Source organism: Geospiza fortis, unplaced genomic scaffold (genome assembly GCF_000277835.1).
Source record: "Geospiza fortis unplaced genomic scaffold, GeoFor_1.0 scaffold391, whole genome shotgun sequence".
In the NCBI taxonomy this organism is placed as follows: domain Eukaryota; kingdom Metazoa; phylum Chordata; class Aves; order Passeriformes; family Thraupidae; genus Geospiza; species Geospiza fortis.
The window spans coordinates 169,956-175,578 of record NW_005054472.1 but is presented as its reverse complement, the minus strand read 5'-3'; positions in this window follow the sequence as shown (position 1 = coordinate 175,578).

The following is a 5,623-nucleotide window of genomic DNA, read 5'->3' as shown; positions in this document are numbered from 1 at the left end:
ATGATAACTGAGTTTAGGGGGTCAGGAGGAGCCCAGAAATGGGGCAGCTGAGGAGCTTTTAATCAATTTTAAATTTTTCAAGACGGAGGGAGAGGCACAGTGCAAAAATCTGAAATTCCTGGGTGGTTTTTTTTTTCCTTTTTTTTCCCCTTTTTTCCCCCTTTTTTTAACAAATATTCCCTCCACCGATGCTCACAAAGGTACAAGAGCCCCTGAGGCAGCCAGGTGAGGGAGGGAAGGAATCTGTACCACGCTGGAAGCTTCTGGAACTGTAGAGAAAAAAAAAAAAAATAACAACAAAACAACCCAACAAAAACTGGTGCTTTGCTTTTCTGTCCTTTTTGGTTGTGAAGTGTTTATTTTTCTAACAGATCCTAGCGTTGAACACACGGTTCCTAAAAGCTACAAATGACCCAGGAGTTGGGATATTTGATGGAGAATTCATTCACCTCTTGGAAGGGGGGGGAGGACCTGGAGCAGTTTTGGAGGGACCTCGGTGGCATTTTGGATGTGTGGATTTGGGCAGGGGGTTGCTGTCACATCTGTCACCTCCCAGTGATCGGTTCTGTGGTGATCTGACCAAAATGGAGCTGTGAGCTGCAGTTTCAGGAGGTAAATCCCAGTGCTGATGGAACAGAAGCTGTCCTGGAGGAATTTTTGGGGCTTTTTTGAGCCTTTCAGAGACCTCCCCAAGGCCCAGCTTAGCTCTCAGTTCAGTCCCACCTTTCCCACTGAATGGTTTCTCATGGAACTCATGGGATTTTTGGGGGGTCCAGCCCAGCCCAGCCCCAGCATGCTCAGTGTGACTGCAAAGCGCCCGTGTGCGAACGCTCTGTACAGTGGGGCCAGGGTTTTTTATATATATATTTTGGGATTAGGGGGAGGGAGGGAGGGAGGGTGAAGATCCTAAAATCAGCTTAAGCCAGACTTAAATGTGTGTAAAAAAAAAAAAACAAAAATAACAAAAAAAAACCCAAAATCTTCGGTGTGTGAGTGCGCGAGCGGGAGTGTCTGCCATCCCATTCCCTTTGTGTTCTCAGCATTTGTGAGGTTTTATTTTCTTTTTTCTTTTTTTTTTTTTTTTTTTGTTCCCCCCCTCCCCTCCCCTTCCTGCAGAAGCAATTGTTACAAAAAAAAATGAATTGTAAATAAGAGCTACGTAAAATTTTTCTGTTGTTGTTTTCGCCATCGTGTCGCAGCAAACCCTTGAGTGAAGGTGGAGGAGGAGACTGGCAGCGTTTTCTGGTATGCAAAGGAATATTTTGTCTTGAGTATCTGCAATCCCCTGGTGAGCTTTTAGAAAAAGAAAAATATTAAAAAAAAAAAAAAAATCAGGCTCTTTGCAGTTCCCCTCCCCTGTCCTTTTTAAAATTTTTTTCTTAATAATTTTTTTTTGTTTTGTTTAATTTTAAAAGCAGGAAAAAAAAAGGGGCAGCTGCAAACAAGTCTGTGGGGTTGGGAACTCTTGACAACACTGAGATCTAGCATGGTACTAGGAGTTAAGTCTGAATGTAACATTAATGCTTTATTTAAAATTAAAAAACAAAACAAAACCACCTTTTTATTTGTTTTTTTGTTTGTTTTAAAAAGGGGTTGAAGTGAACATGAGTGCTGACCATGTTCGTGAATTTCTAGATGCAAAACATTCATTGGTAGAATTGTGTGATGGTCTTTTTGTGCTGATTAATTTGACATATTCCCAGTCTCTGTATGTACCTGCAAAGAAAGAAAAACAAAAAAAAATATAATAATAATAATAATAATAACAAAAACCCTGCTTTGCTTTGATTGAAAAAGGGTTCCTGGGACTGCATACCTGCTCCTGAGCTCTGTTTTAAGTATGTGTATCCTTCGCTTGTATTTTGTATTAAAAAAAAGAACCACGAGGAAAAACAAAAAAACCGAACCCTTTATTGTTCAGCATGTTGGAATTGTGTCCCCTCTTTTATTTTTCTCCTTTTTGGAATATATTAAGCAACTCATTCTTCTGTATCTTTTATTTTCTTTTGTAAACTTTTTGGTTTTGTTTAAAAATGGCTTTATAAAAGGGCTTTTATAACCCATGAGCACGACTGGTGTCATTTTTCTGCTGCTCCAAAGGGAGGGAATCTTCCTGTGAGAGGTAAAAAATTGTTCATTTCCAGGATTTCTGAAGTTTTGGGGTGAAATCCGTGGAATTCTCTGAGGAGGTGAAGCTGCTTTGCGCCAGGTGTGATTTTTGGGAACTGAAAGGGGAGAATGAAATAATCCAGAATTAAATAATTAAATAAAATTTGAGAATTAAATAATCCCTGCTTTCCCCAGGCTCTTGGAGTTATAAATTGAGATTTTAAGGTCCAAAAACTGAGATGAGAGGAGGGACAAAGCCCTTGGAATGTAATTTTCCGGGTTTTCTGAAGTTTTGGGATGAATTCCTTGGAATTCTCTTGAGGAGGTGAAGCTGCTTTGGGCCAGGTGTAATTTTTGGGAACTGAAAGGGGAGAATGAAATAATCCAGAATTAAAAAATTAAATAACTAATTAAATAAATAAGGGGAGAATTAAATAATCCCTGTTTTCCCCAGGCTCTTGGAGTTATAAACTGAGATTTTAAGGTCCAGAAACTGAGATGAGAGGAGGGACAAAGCCCTTGGAATGTAATTTTCCGGGTTTTCTGAAGTTTTGGGATGAATTCCTTGGAATTCTCTTGAGGAGGTGAAGCTTTGGGCCAGGTGTAATTTTTGGGAACTGAAAGGGGTGAATGAAATAAACCAGAATTAAATAATTAAATAAAATTTGAGAATTAAATAATCGCTGCTTTCCCCAGGCTCTTGGAGTTATAAACTGAGATTTTAAGGTCCAGAAACTGAGATGAGAGGAGGGACAAAGCCCTTGGAATGTAATTTTCCGGGTTTTCTGAAGTTTTGGGATGAATTCCTTGGAATTCTCTTGAGGAGGTGAAGCTGCTTTGCGCCAGGTGTGATTTTGGATTTTGGATTTTCCCGATTTTGGCTCGTTTTGATGCTCGGCCGTGCCCGCTCTGTGCCAGCAGGGGGCGCTGGCAGGGCGAGGTGGAACCTCTGGAATGGGCGAAAAAAACATCTGGAATAATATAAAAACCTCTGGAATGGGAGAAAAACCTCAGGATGGGATTAAAAAATCTATAGAATGGGATAAAAAACCTCTGGAATGGGAAAAGATCTCAGGAATGGAATTTAAAAACCTCTGGAATGGGGTAAAAACCTGTGGAATGGGATAAAAAAAATCTCAGAAATGGGATTAAAAAACCTCAGGATGAGATTAAAAAATCTCTAGAGTGGGATAAAAAACCTCTGGAATGGGAGAAAAATCTCAGGAATGGGGTGAAAACCTCTGGAATGGCATCAAAATCTTTGGAATGGGATTAAAAAAATCTCAGGAATGGGATAAAAAGTCTCAGAAAATGGGATTAAAAAATCTCTGGATGGGATAAAAAGTCTCAGAAAATGGGATTAAAAAATCTCAGGAATGGGATAAAAAGTCTCAGAAAATGGGATTAAAAAATCTCTGGATGGGATAAAAACCTCTGGGATGGGAGAAAAAAATCCCTGGAATGGAGTGAAAATCTCTGGAATCCCACGCACAAATGGCACTGGGCATCTCCTGTGCCACGTCCTGGGGTTCATTTCCGTTCTGTGTTTGTGTAAAACTCGGAGTTGTGGCTCGGGGCTGAGCCCTGGCAGTGCTGAGCTCGCTGGGCTGAGGCCGGAGCTGCTCCTGGGATGCTCCAAAGGAAAACAGGGAAAACCTGCTTGGGACCTCTGCCATGAGGGGGTTTGCCCCATTTTTAACTCATTTTTAGCTCACTTTTACCTCACTTTTACCTCACTTTTACCTCACCTTTACCTCACCTTTACCTCACTTTTACCTCACTTTTACCTCACTTTTACCTCACTTTTACCTCACTTTTACCTCACTTTTACCTCACTTTTACCTCACTTTTACCTCACTTTTACCTCACTTTTACCTCACTTTTACCTCACTTTTACTTCACTTTTAGCTCACTTTTACCTCACCTTTACCTCACTTTTAGCTCACTTTTAGCTCATTTTTTAGCTCACTTTTGGCTCATTTTTAGCTCACTTTTACCTCACTTTTAGCTCATTTTTTAGCTCAATCACCCCTTGGCCCCAAAATATTCTTTGCAGTTCTCCCTCCTGTGTGGAGGGAGCAAACCCTGCCCATCTCCTCCTCAGGAATATTTCATTTACCCTCCAAAACTTAAATTCTGCTTCCCGAGAGTTCCCATTCACTGGGGGCTGCTGAATCTTGACGAGGAGCTGGGATTTTATTTGAATTATCCGAATGATTATTTATTTCCGTTATCTCTTCTTTTTCAGCTTTCTGTTGGGGGCAGATAACAGCTCCAGCAGCGCCACATCTCCTCCGTCACCCTCTCTTTTTCTTTCCTGCAGCATTTCCAGCTCAGCTCTTGGCCCTGGGAGAAGATTTTGGGGTTTTCTTATCAACAACTGCCTGTCCTGCCCACAGGGCTCTGCTGGTTTTGCTCGTTACAACCCTCAGATAATTTTGATTAATTGCAGTGGTTTGAGCCTGAGAATTTCTCTTTTCCTCCTCTCAACATCAAACCAGTACTGAATTCTTTTTCTTTTTCAAGTCTGTTCTTGGAATTCTGGTGGTTTTTTTTAAAGCTAAATGCTTTTCTGAGTGTTTTCTGAAGGTGAGATTATTGTGGTGTTTCTGCTTCGCTTCCTGAGTGAAGGAAAAATTTGTCTCTAATCCAATTTACCACACTAAGCTGTCATTTCTTTTTCCCTAAACTGGCCCTGTTTTATTCTTTATTTCCCTTAATTTCACTTCACTGCTGTGGATTTCAAGCAGCTGCTGTTCCCCCAAACAGTTCAGCTCATTAAATTAATAAATTAATTAAAATCTCAGAGGCGGAGCAGACCTCACATTTGGAAGTGCCTCAGTTCTTTAATTCCCATTAAACTGATTTTACACCTTTAAATTAAACCACTTCAGGGGCTTTAAAACATTTTCCCCATTTCCTTCTTTTGGACAGCAAGGTGCAGGAAGGAAAAAAGAAAATTTCCTTGGGTGCAAATCCTTGTTCTCACTCAAATCTCCTTTTCCCCACACCACCAAGGGATGTGACAAGAAGGAAAATAAAATTTAGGGAGATGAAACCTGGGATGAGCAAATGACATAAAATCCTAAAATCATTTTTGCCCTGCTCTGTCGCTGTGAGATTTAATGGAAAACTCTCATTATTCTTTTGCTGAGCCTTTATTTTAATTAATGAACTAAAATGAAGGATCTAAAGGATCCCTCTCAGGGCAGACACGTGCATGGCCTCATCCTCCTCCACCTCCAGCACCTCAGCCACTCCAAGGCAGGATTCATCCTCAAAAAAATACGGATTTTATCCAACTGATGATGGATTTCATCCAATTGATGGGTTTTATCCAATTGATGATGGATTTTATCCAACTGATGGGTTTTATCCAACTGATAATGGATTTTATCTAATTGATGATAGCTTTTATCCAACTGATGGGATTTAATCCAACTGATGGGATTTTATCCAATTGATGGATTTTATTCCATAATAATTATTTTATTTAATAATTTATTTTATTTTA